Below are 19,202 nucleotides of genomic sequence, written 5' to 3' on the forward strand. Positions count from 1 at the left end.
ACGCCCTCCTCGTAGGCTCCCTGGCACTCAAGGCTCCTGTCCTTCAGTCACCTAAAGTCTCTTTTCAGCATGGTAGAGGGCGTCCCCAGACTGCACCTGGCAGGTTGCCTGAGAACTTCCTCTGAAGCCCAACGGTGCAGAAGCCTGACCCACCCCTGAAGGCTGATTCTATAGCTCTGGAATCTGAATTTAGGGCAAGGGCCACAGATGTTTCTGGTGAGAAACTGCTGATGCAGCAGAAGCTCGAAAGCCTTTACAAGCACACGAACCTGACTTTGAGGCCCAGCCCTGCCACTTTTGAGCTGTGTGACCACAGGTAGTTTACTCAGCCTTGCTGAGCTTCGGTTTTCTTACACTCACATTACACTGGAAAAAAATGGAATCCTGGATTCATTTTTCTTATTGCTGGAATTAACCCTCTATTAATTCTTTCAGACAGGCATGCGTGATTGATTTCCTGGGTCTTTCTACTTCCTAAATCGCCCTTACCGTGCCATCATAAAAATCGATTGTGAGTATGAAACTCAATACTCAGAGATGTTATTGTATCCCTGCACTTTGAAGGCCTTGCCCCATTTCCTACAGCAATTTTCTTAATGAAAAGACTGATGTCTTCTGATTCTCATGTTTCTGTGGGCAAAAGTTTCTTTTTTTTCTTTTTTCAGTTTGGGTTTTGGTTTTGCTGGGAGCCCTTTATCACTCATGTTCTGAAATTTCAATATAGGTGACCGGCTATGACACTTTTTTGGTTGTTCATCTGTTTTTGTCGTCTTGCTTGACATTTTCTCCTCCTTTTCAACCTGAAGATTTGGGTCATTTTTGTTTGTTATGTAATATTCTCATCTATTTTTCTTTAAACAGCGTCTACCCTCCTTTGCTCTGTTCTTTCCCTCTGGCACATCCTTATAGAGGAATGCTTGAGTTTCAGAAGGTATCTCCATGTCTCAACTCTGATTTTTCATCTTCCATCTCATTATCCCGTTAGGTTCTAGTCCAGTGCTTCTTAAACTGCAATATATGCATGTTGCCTGGGTCTTGAATGCTGTTGTGATCCTGAGAGTGCGTTGCTGACAAGCGCATGGGTGGTACTGCTGCTGTGGGTCTGTGGCTCACACTCTGAGCATGGTTTCTCACCGTAACCTTCTAATCACAGGGCACTCGTCAGCTCCGCCTATCCTATCATCCAGCGATGTGCTGAATTTCTCATTGCCAAGCTCTATTAATTCATTCCTTTTCATAACCTCGTATTCTTGTTTCATGGATGCAACATTTTCTTGTCTCTCAGGGAATAATAATTATTCCTACTTTTAAAGTTCTAATTTCTTTATTACTTCATTTCTCTGGGAGTGAGTTTTTCTGTCCATACATTCATTTCTGATGCTGGCATTCCTCTGATATTTGGTGGGGGTTTTTTTGTGTGTGTGTGTTTTTTTTTTTTTTTTTTTTTTGAGATGGAGTCTCGCTCTGTTGCCCAGGCTGGAGGGCAGGCTCACTGCAACCTCTGCCTTCTGGGTTCAAGCGATCCTCCTGTCTCAGCCTCCTGAGTAGCTGGGATTACAGGTGCATGCCATCATGCCCGGCTAATTTTTGTGTTTTTGTAGAGACGGGGTTTCACCATGTTGGCCAGGCTGGTCTCGAACTCCTGACTTCAGGTGATCTGCCTGCCTCAGCCTCCCAAAGTGCTGGGATTACAGGCGTGAGCCACTGTGCCCAGCCTTGGTGATTCTTAACTGTGTGTTCCAGCAATCTTGGTAGTGGAGGTCCAATCACTCTGTCTGCTTCAGTGTGAGAAGCCTGCCTGGGGGCAGATGTGGGAGCTTTGCAGTGAACAGGGAGGAGCAGGAAGTCCCATCAGGCGGGGACACTTCTACAGCTCCTTTTTTGAATCTTTCTTATGGGTTCATTGTGTCCCCCTAAATGCGTATGTTGAAGTACTAACCCCCAGGTCTGCAGAATGTGACTTTGTTTAGAAATAGAGTCATTACATATAGAATTAGTTAAGTTAAAATGAGGTCATGCTGGCTGGGCGCGGTGGCTTACACCTGTAATCCCAGCACTTTGGGAGCCCAAGGCGGGTGGGTCAAGAGATCAAGACCATCCTGGCCAACATGGTGAAACTCCGTCTCTACTAAAAGTACAAAAATTAGCCAGGCGTGGTGGCGGGCGCCTGAAGTCCCAGCTACTTGGGACACTAAAGCAGGAGAATCGCTTGAACCCCGGAGGCGGCGGTTGCAGTGAGCCGAGATCGCGCCACTGCACTCCAGCCTGGCGACAGAGTGAGACTCTGTCTCAAAAAAATGAGGTCGTGCTGGGGTAGGTAGGGCCCCTGATCCAGTCTCACTAGTATCCTTAGACAACGGACAGGAAAATTCCGACACAGACCCGCACACAGAGGGAACACCATGCGAAGATGAGGGCAAACTGGAGTGATGCAAGCCAAGGAATGCAGAAGATGGCCAGCAAACCACCAGAAGCCAGCAGAGGAGCAGGGAAGATTCTGGCTCACGGCCTCAGAAGCAACCAGCCTCACCTACACCTTCATCGCAGACTCCCAGCCTCCAGAACCCTGAGAAAATGCATTTCTGCGGTTTCAGCCGCCCTGTGTGTGGGCTTTGTTACAGCAGGCCGGGCTAAGACACCGTTCCATGATGGGCAGCCCCCATCACGCCCTCGGGCACCATCCTGTCCCTAAGGCGAGATCTCTGTTCCCAGCGGGAATCAGACGCCCCTGTCACTGCTGCCTGGACCAAGTAGGGGGAAAAGCACCTTATCAGCTCCCACTTGCCAGCGCTGGGGCGCCCAGATGGATCCTCGGAGGCAGCTGCTAGGCCTCCCTCTTGGGTGGATCCACGCCCTGCCTGCAGGCCTCTGCCTCTCCAGGACTCTCCCTCAGCCCCAGCCGCGGCGCTCTCCCTCCAACCCTGCCTGCTTTCTTCTCGGGGGTTCCTTGCAATGTCTGGTGCCCTGAGGGTTCTCATCTTTGTTTTTGATCACGTTTGTGTATTTACTTAGTTTCCTTTTCAAATAATTTCTAGAGGGAGGAGCTTAAGTTCAGTCCACCATTTTGAAACAGAAGTTGAAAATGATTTCCATGGCAGACACTCAGTCCAAGAGCAGACAAAATGAGGTAAGACATCTCCAGGCGCTTGGGGAAATGCAAAAGTATGACCCTTAGTTGATCCAAATTTTCTAATACATCACATCCTATTAAATGCAAAGTATTTCTCTTATCCAGCAACATGCAGGAGGAGGAAAAGAGTCTCCAATCTGAAATGGAAGACACTATGTTTGGGGCTTGCTCTGGGGTCGTGGGGTGGAGGACTGCCCAGGCCATCCCTGGGCTCTGCTACGTACCTGGGGTGGGATGCCATCTCTCACATCCTGGCCCCAGAAAGATGACCACCACCACGTGCCGGGGGCTCCTGGAGCCTGGATTCTTAGCAACACAAATGGAGCTCAGTGGAAGCTACTGCCCAGTCAGGGACAGCAGAAGACAGAGCTTTATCTCCTGCCCCTTAACGGCCTGAGCGCCGTGCCCCGACACGTGTGTGTGCACACACACATATGCACACACACATATGCACATACACAGGCATTACCAACCCATTTCTCCAAGGAAAATGGTAACTGTGGAAACATAGGCATGCGGTAGGTCAGAAATGGATTAAGACAGTTTCATTTAGATTACATTAGACCAGATTCGATTACAGACAGACGGGAGGGAACTATACCGTCCCATCTCCCCTCCATTGGAGGCCTGCCGTGGTTTCCAGAGGGTCTCAGGCACTGGTGGGCACTGGGCTTCCCAGCCTCATGGTCGGAGGTCCATGTCCCTAACACTCAGGACCCCCGCATGCACTGGAGTCAAGTGTCAGGGGGGCCTGAGCATGACTCCTTCCTGGGTGCGGCCACCTGACAAGCAGCCTCTGAAGCTTGGGCGGGCCAGAGGGCTGTGATCGCTCCTGGGTCCACAGTACCTCCCCACCGGGACCCCAGCAGAGGACATAAGCTGGCCAGCTCCAGTCACTGCTGGGCCAGAGGGCTGTGATCGCTCCTGGGTCCACAGTACCTCCCCACCGGGACCCCAGCAGAGGACATAAGCTGGCCAGCTCCGGTCACTGCTGGGCCAGAGGGCTGTGATCGCTCCTGGGTCCACAGTACCTCCCCACCGGGACCCCAGCAGAGGACATAAGCTGGCCAGCTCCGGTCACTGCTGGGCCAGAGGGCTGTGATCGCTCCTGGGTCCACAGTACCTCCCCACCGGGACCCCAGCAGAGGACATAAGCTGGCCAGCTCCAGTCACTGCTGGGCCAGAGGGCTGTGATCGCTCCTGGGTCCACAGTACCTCCCCACCGGGACCCCAGCAGAGGACATAAGCTGGCCAGCTCCGGTCACTGCTGGGCCAGAGGGCTGTGATCGCTCCTGGGTCCACAGTACCTCCCCACCGGGACCCCAGCAGAGGACATAAGCTGGCCAGCTCCGGTCACGCAGTGCTGGGTCCATGGTGCAGCCTGGGTGTTATAACAAGGACACAGCCATACTGCGGAGGGATGAGGTCAGAATGTCCCCCTCTTACTCTGCAGCCATGATGTTAGAGCAGAGGCTGGGAGGGCTGGTAAGAGAGAAGATGTATTGCTTGCCACACCATTTCCCTTTCCTCCAGACGCCCAGGCAGATCACTTCGGCCTCCCTGCAGACAGCGGGGCCGACACAGTACTGTCCATACATGGGGCAGCCCTGCACCCTTCCCATACTGATCCCATCAGTCGTCACCGCTGCAGGGAAGCTGCTGGGTGGAGACCGTGGAAGAGCCCCTGGGGAAGGCCTGGTGCTGCCTTGAAGGAGAGCCTCATGCTGATGAAAACGCCAGTTGGGAAGCAGAGCAGTTGGCAGGGGCCAGGGGCCTGAGTGAGGGAAATAGGGAGATGTTGGTCGAAGGGTACGAGTTTCTAGTTCGAAGATGAGTAAGAGACCGGACGCAGTGGCTCACGCCTGTAATCCCAGCACTTTGGGAATCCGAGGCAAGCAGATCACCTGAGGTCAGGAGTTGGAGACCAGCCTGGCCAACATGGTGAAACCCTGTCTCTACTGAAAATACAAAAATTAGCCAGGCGTGGTGGTGTGCATCTGTAATCCCAGCTACTCAGGAGGCTGAGACAGCAGAATCACTTGAACCCAGGAGCCAGAGGTTGCAGTGAGCCGAGATCGCGCCACTGCACTCCAGTCTGGGTGACAGAGCAAGACTCCGTCTCAAAAAAAAAAAAAAAAAAAAAAAGATGAGTAAGGCCTGAGGATTGAATGTTCAGCATGACGACCACAGCTAATAATACCAATAATATGCACTACATACTTGAATCTGCTAAGAGCTCAAGCTTTCTTTTCCTTTTCTTTTTTCTTTTTTTTTTTGAGATGGAGTCTCACTCTGTCGCCCAGGCTGGACTACAGTGGCACAATCTCAACTCACTGCAACCTCCACCTCCCAGGTTCAAGCAATTCTCCTGCCTCAGCCTCCTGAAGAGCTGGGATTACAGATGTGTACCACCACGCCCAGCTAATTTTTGTATTTTTAGTAGAGACAGGGCTGGTGTCAGGCTGGTCTCGAACTCCTGACTGCATGATCCACCTGCCTCAGCCTCCCAAAGTGCTGGGATTACAGGCATGAGCCACCGTGCCAGGTGACCTCAAGCTTTCTTACCTAAAAGAAAAGGTGATTGTGAGGAAACAGAAGTGCGTATTGAGCTGGTCCCTTCACAGTGTATTTGCATATCATATCATCATGTTGTATGCTTTAAATACATACAATTTTATTTGCCAGTTGTACCTCAATAAACCTGAAGCAGATGCCACTGGGACCCTATATGACTGAGAAACAATGACTCACTTTGTTAGGCCACTGTGATGTGAGCTGCACTGTTGCCACAGTGAGTGCTATGATCTGAATGCCAGTGTCCCCAGGACTCATATGTGAAAATCTAACCGCCAGTGCCACCGTGTTCAGAGACGGGGAGCTTGGTGGCACCTTTGTGAATGAATCAGTGCCCTTGTAAAAGAGCTCCAGGGAGCCTGCACCCTCGCCCCCCACCAGGTGAGGACACAGAAGGCACCATCTGTGAAAAGCGAACCCTCCCGGGACCCCAGGTCTGCTGGCACCTCGATCTTGGACTTTCCAGCCTCCAGAACTGCGAGCAACACATTTCCATTGTTTGTAAATTACTCAGTGTCAGGGATTTTGTGATAGCAGCCGGAACGGAGGAAGACAATGAGTGTCTCCTGAAGGAGCCGTCACCCTGACTGCCCATCCTCAGGTGTGTTCATTGAATTATATTCTAAATCCACACGATGGAAGCCTGGCAGCCACTGAAATCAGGGCGCTCCTTGCGTCAATCTACACTAAGGAGCCAAAAAGCAACGTGCAGCCATTTGAGTACAGGAAATGGGGCAAAAAGAATGCACTGGCTCTTGTAGAACAAGATACCTCTGGAAAGATTCACAGGAAGTCAGAGGCAGTGGTGCCAGGAAAGGGGCATGAGCTGCTGGGGACAGAGGTGAGGGGGAGCGTTCATGTACCGTTTCACTTTTCTGGAGCTGGTTTTACCATGTCTAGGTACTATCTATTCAAAATAAAATAAATACAATTTTAAACAAAAAAGTTTAAATATAAACACATAAAATATATTAACATAGACATATTTAGTATATAACTATATTAATAGAAACATGTTTAATATATACAAACATGTATTTTATAATATGTGGAAATTTGGGCCGGGCGTGATGGGATGACATCTTCACCCCGAGTTGCCGAGGCTCTGGGGCTCACAGATCCACTCCCTCGGGGGCCGCTGCAGCACGGAGACACGGCCAGGCTCTCCACTGTGGCAGACGAGGCTCAGAGGGCCAGACTCCCCAGGCAGGGACTCTCGGACGGCAGCCCTCACGACCTGCAGCTCCGCCAGTGCCAAGAGCGAGGGTGTAAGATGGAGGGAGAACAGGGGCTGCCACGTCCAGGGGAGGTCGGAAGGCACTCCCAGGGGGCCGGAGCCTGGGGACGCTGAGGTGGCGCTCAGCCGCCAAGGTGGAGTGTGCAACTCACAGGCATGCGAGGCTCACAGCGACAGCGGCACTCATGCCTCACCCCAGCAGGCTCGCCTCCAGGAACCTCATCTAAGAGGTGATCACGTATTTGGGTCTTGAAGCAGCCAGGGGCCCTCAGCAGCAGGAGGCGGGTGAGTGCATGACGGTGGATCCTTAAGGCGGAATATCACGGGGCTTTAAAGTGTGTGTGGATGAGTTTGTAATGACACTGACCAGTGCTCTCTGCAGTGCCCCCTTCTCCTCGCCTTTTCCGCTGCTAGCTGCATGGGGCTCCTAGCTGTTTGGGAGCAAGACCTGAGCAAGACAGAAGAAACCAGAGGGTCTGAGTCGAGGCCCCAGTGAATCACACTCATCAGGGGTCCCTGGACACCTCTCTGTGATGTCTGCCTTCCTGGAGAACCTGAGCCCCGAGCTGTTGCTCCTGCAAGTTCAGAGAGGCATTGCCAGCGTGAGGAGGAAGGCTTTCCCAGGGCTCCGGCCGCCCCTCAGTGTAGCCACTGAAGGCAAACATTTACCCACAATGTGCTGTACGGGCTCCGGCCCAGCCTGGGATGTCCACAGGCCCTGACAACGTGGCTTTGAACCAAGAGAGAGCAAGGCCTCCACCGCCGAGCCCTTCAAAGGCTGGTGGGAAGTGCTGTCTGTTAATTCCAACCACATGGCAAATTAAGTGCTATTTAGCCCCTTTCCAAAATATTTTCCTCTCTTGATTTAAGGAAAGCTGGAGCTGTGCCATCGTTCAGACAGGCTGGGTCCAGCCCGGGGAAGGGAGAGCCAGCGCCCGTGCCCAGGGAAGCGCAGCCTGTCCCTCACTGGGCTGGCTGCTAGCTACAGACATGCCCGCGCAGACAGACGGAGGAGTGAATGGACAGGCGGGAGGGCGGGAAGGGGGAAGGATGATAGGTGGGTAAACGAGGGGGCGGGGAGAGTGCAAACTTGCTTTGTTTACAGCTTCAAATCCGACAGGATTGTCTCTTTGAACATTTCAATTAAGACCAGGATGTTCTTTGGCCCTGGCAGCTTTGTTCTGCCTTTCCTCCTCCCCCACCTTCCTGGAATGTGTGGGCTGGAGAGAGGAACGCAACGGGAGACAAAAGGAAAGAGTTGTCCTATCCACCGAAGCCCGAGCTTGGGCGAGGCCACAGAGGACACCCACAACCAGCCTTCAGCATCTGCGGTGACCTGCTCCAAACCCCTCTCTGCTCAGGCGCTCAGCCCCACCCCTCCCCTGGAGCAAGGGACGGTCCCAGTCCACATCTCACTTGCTCCTCAGCAGCAGCGGACAAGCTGGACCCTTCCTCCTCCTGGCATTGAGCCACTGTGTGGCACCTAGAGAGCAGCTCCTGTCCTGTGAGCCCGTGCCAGGCAGATGCTGGGAAGCTGGGAAGCATGCCTCGCTGGCAGCCCCTCGCCCAAGACTGCAGCCCCTTCCAGGGCTGGTCTGCAGGCCCGTGGCTGCCTGGTGAGGGATCCAAAGGCCTAGCTCCTCGCCTTCACGAGGCACAGCTCTGTGGGCTGTCCCCAGTCTCAGTGCTGTAGGACCGGCCAAAGCCTTAGTTCAACTGCCCAGAGCCTCCCTCTGCCCAGCCCCACAGCCCGCTTCCCTGCAGAGACACCTGAAATCACCCCACCCAACTCTCCAGCTCTGCCTCTGTTTCCAGGAAACCCACCTAGGACAGTCAGCTCTGGCAGCGGACCTGGGAGGCTGATTCCAAAGGCAGATGTTGGAGTCAGCCCTCTGACCAGCCCGGGGACAATGGAGACCCGCCACCCCTGGGAGATGGAGACCGGAGAGCTCTGGGTGCTGCCAAGGCATAAAAGGTGAATCGTGCCTATGGTGAGCAGGGCCGGGAGACCTGCAGAGGAGGACGCAGGGCCAGGGCAGCATCGCTGGCCCTGAGAGAAGTGGTCACATAGGACCAGGGAACCGGACAGCACTTGGCTGAGGTCACCGATTCACTGAAAATGAAAACAGGCTTAGGGCAATCAATGACTCATTCAAGGCACAAGGTGAAATCTCAGGGGCCTCCCTGACAGCAAGGAGGGAAGCCCTAATCTGAGCCAAGGACAGAGAGCAGAAAGGGAGCTCAGGACCCGACTGCACAAGCACCACGCTTCAGAAAAGATGGAATTCTAGCCCAGGCACACTCCCCACAACACATTCAGGGCTCCAGTGTGCGAAGAATGGGACTCGAGGCCAGGGATGTCGACACTTAGAGATGCAATTCCTAGATCCCAGAATCTGCTAAGAGGAGAGGGCAGCGCAGTCCACTCCCCTATGAGGAGACAGTGCCCCACCTGACTGAAGCCCCTGCAGCGACTCAAATGAGGCAGGTTCCAGGCGGTGCCAGAGACAAGTGCCCCCTCTCCCTCCTGCAACCAGCATCACAGCTGGCACACCCCAGTGGGAAGGCGCTGGTCTGTGAGAGGAAGAATGAGATCACCTCCCTGTGTTCCCAGAGGGCTGCAGGGCCAGGTGGCATGCCGTAGCAGGGGAATACATGCCCATTTGGGAGTGCCACATCAAGGGTCAGAACCGCGGGTAAGGAAGGAAGTGCCGGCATGGAGGGCTTTAGCCTCCTGGAAAGACCCGGGTTACACAGCTCATGCTTATGGCTCCTGTCTCCTGGAAGCTTGCAAGAAGCAGGGTCTGTGAGAAGCGGAAATGCCAGCGTTGCCACAGCAGACAGCAGAGGCACAGCGGAGGCTCTCAGAAGTGGGCCTGCGTGAGCAGATGGGCTGCATAGGAAGGAAACCCACCAGGTTCCATGTTCCCAGGAATGGCTGGGGGACGCCCCACACCCCCATGAGAAGACCCCGTGAGCGACACACTCTTGGAGGTCCTCGCAGGCTGGGCTGATGGCAGGAGACGCTGTTGCAGACCTCGGCGGCAGTGCCACAGCCAGAAGCAGGCGTGAGTGCATGATGAACAAGAGCTGAGAGGCCAGCGAGTGCCAAGAGCCAGGCAATGGCTTAAGGTCTGCCATCAGAGTCAATCAAGGTTGGGGGACACAATGGTTTGAGCATGTCCCCTCCAAAGTACAGGTATTGCCAATAGGCTTGAACGTGTCAAGAGGTGGAGCCTTTAAGAGGTGACCAGGCTGTGGGGCTCCTCCCCCTCTAGTGGGGTTAGCTGTGCTTATGAAAGGGCTTGACTCTTCCACCTTCCACTGCAGGGGACACAGCACACCTCGCCTCCGGATGACTCAGCACCAGGCGCCACCCTGGAAGTGGCGAGCAGTCCTCACCAGGCACCTAACCTGCCGGCCCCTTGATCCTGGACTTCCAGCCTCCAGAGCTGCCAGAGGAGACCTGTCTGTTCTTCATCAGTTACCCATCCTTGGGTGTTTTGTTGTAGCAGCACTAAGCGACTGAGACAGACAGAGATACCAAGGGCAAAGGCACTCTAGAAAACCAGTGAGTCCCTCGCCCGCTGTCAGGTGCTAAGGCACCGGCCAGAGGAGAGGGCGGGTCCCTGGGAGGAAGGCCCTGCAACCTCATGGCAAGGATGGCCCGTCACATTCCTGGGTCCTTCCCCAAAGGGGCAGCCGTGTGCCAGAGAAACAGGAAGGCCCAGACCCCTCCGGGACTGCTGAGGGTGATCCTGGGTGCCCGAAGTGCCCCAGGCCCAGAGTAGCAGGGCTCTTCGTCTTTCTGGAGGGTGAATCAGGCCTCCCCGCCCTGGCCCACTTGTCCTTGGGTCCTCATCCATGTGGGATGAAGTCTGAAGACATCACCAGGCCCTCCCCGCACCCCAGCCCAGGGTGGGACTGCAGGAGTGATAACTGAAGACGCCCTGGACCGCCCGTGATGAAGGCCAGTTCCCTTCCACCTTCTGGACCGCCACCTCCCCGCTCTGCACTTTCACCCCCTCTCAAGAACCACAGCCTCTAGGGCCCAGCTCTCTGTTTCTGAGGAAAGCATTAGGGTGGGGACGTCGGTGGTCTCACCACTTGCATTGTAAAAGACACACAAAGGGCAATGCTCTAGTCTAAGAAAAGACTTTCTAATGGTGGAGTTTCTGGCAAAAAGGCAGGGCCCAGATGAGGCAGTTAGTGCTGCTGGGCAAATAATTTCTTCCATATTTATCTCAAAGCATTAAAATGGGCACCAAATCAATATTGCTTTAATAAAAACAAACAAAAACTCGGCCTATACTCTGCCAGCACACCCTGAGCATGTCTCTAGCGTCACTAGAACGGGACAGACATTTGACTGCATCTTGCCTGTTCCTTGTTAACTTCTTGCTTGCCTTCCTCAATTGTGAGCTCACTGAGGGCAGGGATAGGACTGAAGTATCCTCTGCATCTTTAACCTCAGGCCCTTACGGACTGGGGGATGGGACGGAGATGTGGCAGGCAGAGTCCAGCCTCCCCAGACCCGCCTCCCAGCCCTGCGCATGTGCTTGGCAACTCCCTGATGGGAGCCCAGGCAAGGCTGGGGCTCGTGCGTGTCTCCCCTGCCGGGCTGTGAGCCCCCGCTTGTCCAGGCCAGCCCAGCTGCTGCTTGACGCCAGACCAGGTCCCGGCCCCCAGAGAGTGCCTGGTGGAGTCTGTCTGGCTGAGCTCTGACCCAAGGGGGTAAGGAATTATTTCCTTCCCTGAGGCTTCATTTTGAAAATAAATTTAGTAACTTCTAAACAAATCGTACCGACTCTCCCAGTTGTATTTGTTTAGTTAAATTAATTCTATTTTAATATTTCCATTAGCCATTTAATTTATTCTAAAACCTGGCACTGCAAAGTAATAAAACCTCTCAAATATTGACAGACAGAAAGTAAATGTCGCCCAGCTACAACCATCTGTTTTTCCTCCAAATTCCTCAAGATGGAGAGTGCACCGCCGTGCTTGATTTACGGCCTTCCTGGGCCCATGCGTGGCTGGCTGGCAGCCTCCTGAGCCAGCGCTGCTGGGGGCAACACTCTGGACTCAACAGGGTGAGAAGGGAGGGAGAAGAGGGTCTGGGGTGTGGTGAGAAAGTCTACATGACAAACACAAGTGGAGTCCCAGCTTCAAAATGGATAAACTGGCTGAAATGCAAAAGCTCACTGCTTTCCTGCCACCTTCCCCAGCGCCAGCTGCCCTGCGACATCCCTGGCATGCCAGCCCAGAAGCCACATACGCCACCTCCCCTGCACCACCTGCGCCTCCACCCCCTTTCCCCCACCCACCTACCCTGCTCCTTGGATGACAGACAGGCGCCCTCCTTCCTGGCAGTCCAGCCGGGGGCAGGGACCCCCCTTTAGAAGCAGGGTCTCCAGGGCCCTTGGCTCAGAGCCCTTCTGCGGGGCACGCTTGCTGAGGGTGTGCACTATCACTGGGGGTGGCGGAGCCTGGCACCACGGTCAGCTCCTCTTCAGCCAGGTGTGGTGTGGTCTGAGGGACACTCTCCGGGCTGCACAAGAGACACAGCCAGGTGTGAAGTGGGTCCCACCTCTCCTGACCTGTAGGAGCTTCCACTTCCCCTCTCAGCAGAGATGCAAGTGGACCGGATTCCCCACAGGGGTGCCGGGTGGGCACATCTGCCCCGTGCCCAGCCCCGTAGCCCAGCCCCGTGCCTAGCCAGGCCTAGCCCATAACCAGGACCCAGCATCTCCTGGAAGAAAAACTTTCACTTGGGCCTCTGCTATCTGGTTAGACTTCCCCCAAAAGCAGAGGGCCAGAGAGGGAGGCCACACAGCCCCACCCCAGCACTCCCCACCCGTCAGCGCATTTCAGTGTGACCTGTGTTTACACGGCACACATACTTACAATTCCTCTGCAACCACCGCTCAAAGCCTGGGCAGCCACAAATATTCCACAGTGCTTGTCAGGGCCCAGCAGCCCCAGCCTGCCCCGCCTGCGCCTCCCTCACTGCCCTTGGTGCTTCCGCTGCCTCTGCCCGCAGCCCTGCCGCAGCGCTGCCCACTGCTAGGGGAGGCCAGGCACCGCCCGAGCACTCTGCGGGCCCTGCTGGAGTCTGTGTAGTGGATGGAGGGCCAGACAATGCGTGTGTCCAAGTGTCTGTCAGCCCCACAGCTTGCTCCGGCGACACCGAGATGCCTCGAGGAGCTCAGGGCCCTGTGGGAGACACACCAGCAAGCGAGGAAACATGCCAGCATGCCCCAAGTGTAGCAGTGGAGTCTGCAAGAAGCCAGCAGGGCACAAAAGGTGGGCACCCGGCCTGCTGGGAGGACCGGGAGAGGGTTCTGAGAGCAGTGTAGCACCAGGATGAGCTCTTCAGATTGTGAAGTCCTCCAGGAAGAGAGGGCAGTATGAGTGAAGGGTCGGGGAACAGAGCAGTCTCCCCAGTTCAGTGAACCCCACAGCTTGCTTGGCTGCAGCAGAAGCTATGAGAGGAGAGGGAGAATGGAAATGGCCAGACCTGCAGCTGGGAGGAGAGCACAGGCTTCACCCTGAGGGCAGTGGGGAGCCACAGCAGGCTTTAGCCTACAGGAGGAACGTGCTCCAACTCGAATCTGAGACACATCCCTGGGACAGGCGTGGAGGACGGACTGGAGGAACCCAGCCTAGGAGGAAATGCTGAAGAGAGTGGGAAAGAGCAAGCTTGGGAAGGCCCTGGAAAACTTTTTCCAAATTCCTGCCCGTGGCTTGGGCAGAGTCTCAAGGAGGTGTGTTGAACAGCCGGTAGGTACCATGGAGATTGGCAGGGGCTATGTGTGTGTGGTTGGGGGAGGGGGGCGGGGGGTGATGCCTCTGACGCAGGGGGAGCCCCAGGAGGACCTTGGTGGATGTTGCTGAAGGGAACGGGACTCAGGTAAGGCCTCTGGCATCGCATCCAATAAAGGAACATTGAGCAACTGCTATGCAGACCACCACTGTGCCCACGCTCACTGAGGGCTCCCTCCAGAACTGGGAAATGGGACAGGAATCTAAGAATTACACACAGTGCAAAGGACAATTCTGAGGGTGCAGCCAAAGGGTCCGTGGCAGGGGGTGAGTGATTCTAGGCCCTTCCTTTCACTAGAACCCCAGAGTCTTCCTGGGCCCCCAGTCCCAGCAGCCTTACCAGATACCCACAGAGACCTGGGGTGCAAGTGGCTCCTCCAGCCCTGGCTTCCCCTAACCCCACACCAGAGGACAAAACTGCTGGGTGTCAGACAGGAAAAGGACCCCCAACACGGCCGTGGTGCCACCACAGAGTGCCACCGCAGCCCTCATTTACCTTCTTCAAGCTTCAAGGCAGCCATAGGTGTGAAACCACAGAACAGACTGCACAGACGAGGGGAAGGAAGCAAGAGAAATGAGGTTCCGTGCAAGAACGCAGGGCGGCAGGCAGCTGCAGCCCAGGTGGGCGGGGCGACACCCACACTCTACCCACCATGGCTCACTCCCAGCCACATGGACCTCAGTCCTGAAGCCCCAGCCTGCTGCATCCAGGCCCCTGCAGGAGGTGCAGCACACCGACACGTGCGTCCCCTCGGCACGCTGCGCCCCATCTCTCCATGAAGGCTCCACGGCCTTCTCCCAGTTCTTAACTACATATCTGAGTCTTCACTTATCCCAACAGGTTCTGCTGACATTCTGGGAATTAATGAAGCTGGGTGCAGCCTGCCAACCTCACAGCTCCAGAGGAGGAAAAAAGGGAGTTGTGTGTTCACAGCCAAAAGAGGAGTTCATAAATTTTCCTAAAATTACTAGATGTGTGTAATTTATGGCCAAGGCCAGACACTCCAAGCCCCCAAGGAGCAGAGCAGTGGCTGCAAGGAGGCATCATGGGAGAATGGCCACCGTGGGCTCTGCCATGCTCCGAAGAACAGCAGGGAGGTGGCAAGTGACGGGAAAGGGGTCCAAGAAGTAGCATCCAGAAAGATGAGGTAAAGGCAGCGCTTATTCCATTCTCGTGCCAAGCTATCCTTAAGCATCAGACAGAGTGAGCACCTAAGCAGATGGCCGGCTGGGAACGCTGCAGGGACCCTCCTCAGCCGCTAAGTGAGAAATGCCTGAGGTTGGCCCCCAGCACACGGGAGCCCCTGGAGACAACATGGCCCTCCCTGCTGCTGGCAGAGATCAAAGTTTCCTCGAGACAGGGACATCACCAAGGCTGGGCCGGGTGACCCTGCCGCAGGGTAGCTACTAATATTCAGGTGGCAAAGACCACATTAGCCACCCAGCACCTGCATCTTCACGCACCTTGGGTGCCCGCTCCTCACAAGCATGCACAGGCCAAGATGCTCCCCGCACCCGGCCGAAAAACAGAAAAGCTCTGCAGGTGTCTTAGGACCCGTTCCTCGAGGATGCCCCGCACCTTTGGTGTACCCATTTTCAGTTGACACAGGTCTGAGCAGCTGTGCCCTTTCCAAGGCCACACAGGTAGTCAGTGGCAGAAGCGAGTTTCAGATTCAGATCTCACATCCCCGCCACCCACATTGTCCCCCAGCTGTGTCTCCTTACACCCATGACAATCAGAGGCGGCGTGTTTGCGTCATCGTCATGCCTTTAACTAACACACGAGATACTATATACATTTTCTTGCTAAACATATTTTTAAAGATAATGAAGAACTAGAGGTGCCCACTGTATTTGAGAAGACAAAGCGCCAGTGGAAAGCAGAGGGCTCCCCTCCTCCCGTGGACGTACAGCCGCAGGTGGCCAGTGGCCTGGGAGGAAGCCTGCCCAGGCGTGGGGGAACATTCCCGGATCCCCGGCCCCACCTGGCTGTGAATTTATCTGCAGCCCCTGGCCCGCCAGGCTTTGGGGGGAGCTTTTCCGGACCAGCACTCTAGGCCAGTCCCGGAGCCATCCCTGGAGGGGCCACGGCCATCGTGGGAAGGACGCCAAGCCAGGGAAATGGGGACTCTGATGTAGGCTCCAAAGCACTGCCCTCTGCTGAGAGGCTGCTCTTTCCTGACAAACGCACCTCCCAGAACAACCTCACTGTTAGGATGAAAAGCCATCTTGGAGGAGGGAAAAAAGGACGCCCCCACGGAGGTGACTCCAAGTTTCCATGGTCGAGTGGAGTGAGCAGCCCACCCCTATCCATCATGACAGCTGCCCTCCTGCCAGGCCGTCCCAAGAGCTCTGAGGACAGTTGAGGTCGCAGACAGTTTAGGAACAGAAGAGGCAGGGTGGAGGGGCCAGAGAAGGAAGGCGGTGAGCTTGGCCAGGGCAGCCGCACAGTGATGTGACCGTGTGGCCTGTGGCGAGCTGGAGTGGTGGGCGGCCCCGGGCCACTGTGCGCAGCTGACCAGGCCGCGAGCTTCTTCACCACACTGCCCCACCACCTGCCCATCGGGCCATGAGACTAGCAAGCCCACCACTACCATGCAAGTCACAGGAGGTGGAGTCACGGGGCTGGGGGCCCCCTGGGAGGCCGACCAGGCCACAGGCCGGTGCAGAAAAAGAAGATTCAGTCCTGAGGGGTCAGAGGTGAGGGCTTGAGGTCACCAGACCCAAGTTCAAGCCTGACCTGAGTCTTGACCGTGGAACCTCGGGCAAACGGCTCCAACTCTCTGAGACTGGTCTTCCTCATCCATCCGCGGGGACTGAGGATTCCTGTCCAGCAGTATAACGGGATGAAATGAGATCACGTGTTTGCCGATGAGACGTGTAGATAATATTGCAACTGCTGGGGCCTGAGGGCTGCATGGGCGAGACACTGTGCCATCTCGGATGGGCCTGGAGCCTCCCGTATGAAGGCAGCGTGATGGCCATTCCCATTTTACAGACGAGAAGACTGAAGCTCACAGCGGGAAGGAAGGAGCCCAGTCCCACGGGGCTAGGAAGTGGCCATCAGGCCCAGAACGTGGTCTACCTGGCTCCAAGGACCCAGCCCTCCCTCAGACCCCAGCCCCTCCTGGACGAGGAGCCTATAGATTCCAGTCTCTTCCTGTGGAGACCGGAAGTGGAGGCATTTTCAATGTGCAAATTTTCCTTCCCTGAGATTCTGGGAGATTCTTCCAAAACTGCAACAGCACAGACAAGAGGCTGGAAGAGACGTGTCCTGCTCTGGGGTGGGGGTGTTCATCCCTCCCCTGTTTACAGGGAGTCCCTCTGCACCCCTTGCCCTCCTCCACAGGGACGGTCTGAATGGTGGCAGGAAGGTCACTGTTTCATCATTCAGAGATACCTCCCGCCAGACAGATCAGCTAGGCTCTGGGCTCTGGCCACCCCTGGCCTTACATGTCACCGTGGAGGGCAGCCCGAGCTCTCCTCTCTCCTCCTTCCGCCAGACAGATCAGCTAGGCTCTGGGCTCTGGCCACCCCTGGCCTTACATGTCAGTGTGGAGGGTGGCCCGAGCTCTCCACTCTCCTCCTTCTCAGGGTCAGGAATGGTATTGTTTTTGCAAAGAACAGCTTCAGAAGCTCCCTCGGGCTGGGCAGGAATTAAATCACAAGTGTTCCAGGGCAGGGACAGGCTCAATGTCCCCATCAATCTTCCCACGGGGCATTGCAGGCTCCGGCTGAGAAGGATTTACGGGGTAGGAGGGGTGTGGGACAATGGCTGCCCCTCCCAGGCCCTGTCGGCAGCTTTTTCCCACGGCTGGCTCCGACCAGGCCCTAATGGATGGGTCAGAAAGGTCAGCTCACGGGGGTTCGCTCCTGCATGCCAGAGGTTGCCGCCACAGTCAGCTCGGGCTGGGGGCTTACCGCTGGTGTCAGTTGCTCTTTATTCTCTTCTGTATTTTCCAAAGTCTCTGCAAAGAGCATGTATTACTTTTAAAATCAAAAGAGGAGAGGAAACAATAACATTGTTTTGTTTTGTTTTGTCTTGTTTTGTTTATAAGCGTGTTTTTCTCCAGTGCTAAGCAATGGGCAGGCATGTCCCACCAGCCTGCAGGGAGTGCGGACACACGGCGGGGAGCCTGGACTTGTCTGATTTCCCAGGGAACCTACATAAAAAGCCCTTCTCGTTGGAAACAATGCTCTTGCTAAGTGCAGGCACAAACCTCCCCTAGAGAAACCCGAGCTGTGTCCGGATCCCAGCCCGGGAACCGCCCCCCCAGGCTGGCTGCCACATTCAGCTGCAGTCCTGCACCCCACCCAGTCCCCATCCATCTCCCTCCTCCCCACCAAGTCAGAAACGCTCGGGCCTGGCCCAGGGCTCTGACCCGAGCAGCCGGGCCAGCATCAGCACCATTTTGGTCAGAAAGGTCTGGGTGCTTGGACGAGGCCCTGGTGACCTGGGAGGAGGCGAACATGGGCCCCTACACATACCTCTGTACCTGCCCTCCTACCTCCGCAGAACCTTAGCAAGTTGCTTCACCTCTCGGCACCTCGTTTCCTGTCTTTCATGGACATCATCCCATTTAGTGGAGCACACAGGAAAGCCACTCAGGCAGGCCCTGGCTTGAAGGAAGCACCCATGTGTTCGTAGTTATTGCCATCCGTGCCACTAATCTACCCTGCAGCAAACAGATCTGAGCCCCGTCTACACCTCTGTGCTTGAAGCAGCTATGACAGTGGACAACTGATCCCTCGTGGCCGCCTTAGAGGCAACCTGCGGTTGGGTCGTAGCAAGACAAGAATTATCCTCACTGCATGAAACAAGTAACCTGACCAGCCCCACTGCACAGCCGTTCAGCGTCTCTGAAGGGCCTGCCCCTGCCCGGCAGCCTGCTTGGGCCGGAAGGATCCAGAAGGATCCAGAGTGGCTCCTGCCCGGCCGTGAGCAACCTCATGCTATAAAACCTGTCATTTCCTCTGGAGCAGCGTGTTGAGAAGGGTCCTCGGGCTGCCTGTCAGTGCAGCCTGAAAATGTTCAGGGGTAGATTAGTGATGCCTGCCACAGGCACAGGCGGGCCCTAATGTTATGAGTGCCGAGGCCGTGCCGTTGCCAACCCTGCCACAGTGCATCGGAGGCAACGCTGGCTTAGGGTAGAGACACAATTAGAACCCAGATCCCTTGACCTCAGTGTGGTGGTCACCAGCATGGCGCCACCAAAGCGCCAGGAAGTTACTTGTCAAGTTTTCCTTTTGTGTTTTGGTGAAGACCTCGCCATGTTTACAGTGCTGCTGAGAATTGGACGCAGGGCATGTGTTCCCCGTGTGCATAGCACACCGGCTCTCCGGATGATCCTGACCTGTCCCCAGCTGTGACTGGTCCCTTCTCCCCAGGCACCCGAGGGAAGCTGCGCCCCTGCCCCGTGCCCCTCCTGCCCCTGGCCT

At 55.5% G+C, this 19,202-nt stretch overlaps 3 long non-coding RNA genes across 3 annotated transcripts; 2 read left to right on the plus strand and 1 right to left on the minus strand.

Moving 5' to 3' along the window:
• Nucleotides 1-203: 203 nt before the first annotated feature.
• LOC107126859 (uncharacterized) lies at nt 204-5,924 on the plus strand. The gene is made up of 4 exons (XR_001483808.3): nt 204-316; nt 436-511; nt 3,036-3,127; nt 5,816-5,924. It is a non-coding gene; the product is annotated as an uncharacterized lncRNA (long non-coding RNA).
• Nucleotides 5,925-6,708: 784 nt separating this feature from the next.
• LOC141408161 (uncharacterized) lies at nt 6,709-12,735 on the minus strand. The gene is made up of 2 exons (XR_012421009.1): nt 12,270-12,735; nt 6,709-7,389 (listed from the first exon to the last, which is right to left on the minus strand). It is a non-coding gene; the product is annotated as an uncharacterized lncRNA (long non-coding RNA).
• Nucleotides 12,736-13,027: 292 nt separating this feature from the next.
• LOC123567873 (uncharacterized) lies at nt 13,028-17,780 on the plus strand. The gene is made up of 3 exons (XR_006690959.3): nt 13,028-13,244; nt 13,575-13,721; nt 14,605-17,780. It is a non-coding gene; the product is annotated as an uncharacterized lncRNA (long non-coding RNA).
• Nucleotides 17,781-19,202: the final 1,422 nt, after the last annotated feature.

This window comes from Macaca fascicularis, chromosome 12, assembly GCF_037993035.2.
Source record: "Macaca fascicularis isolate 582-1 chromosome 12, T2T-MFA8v1.1".
NCBI classification, from domain to species: domain Eukaryota; kingdom Metazoa; phylum Chordata; class Mammalia; order Primates; family Cercopithecidae; genus Macaca; species Macaca fascicularis.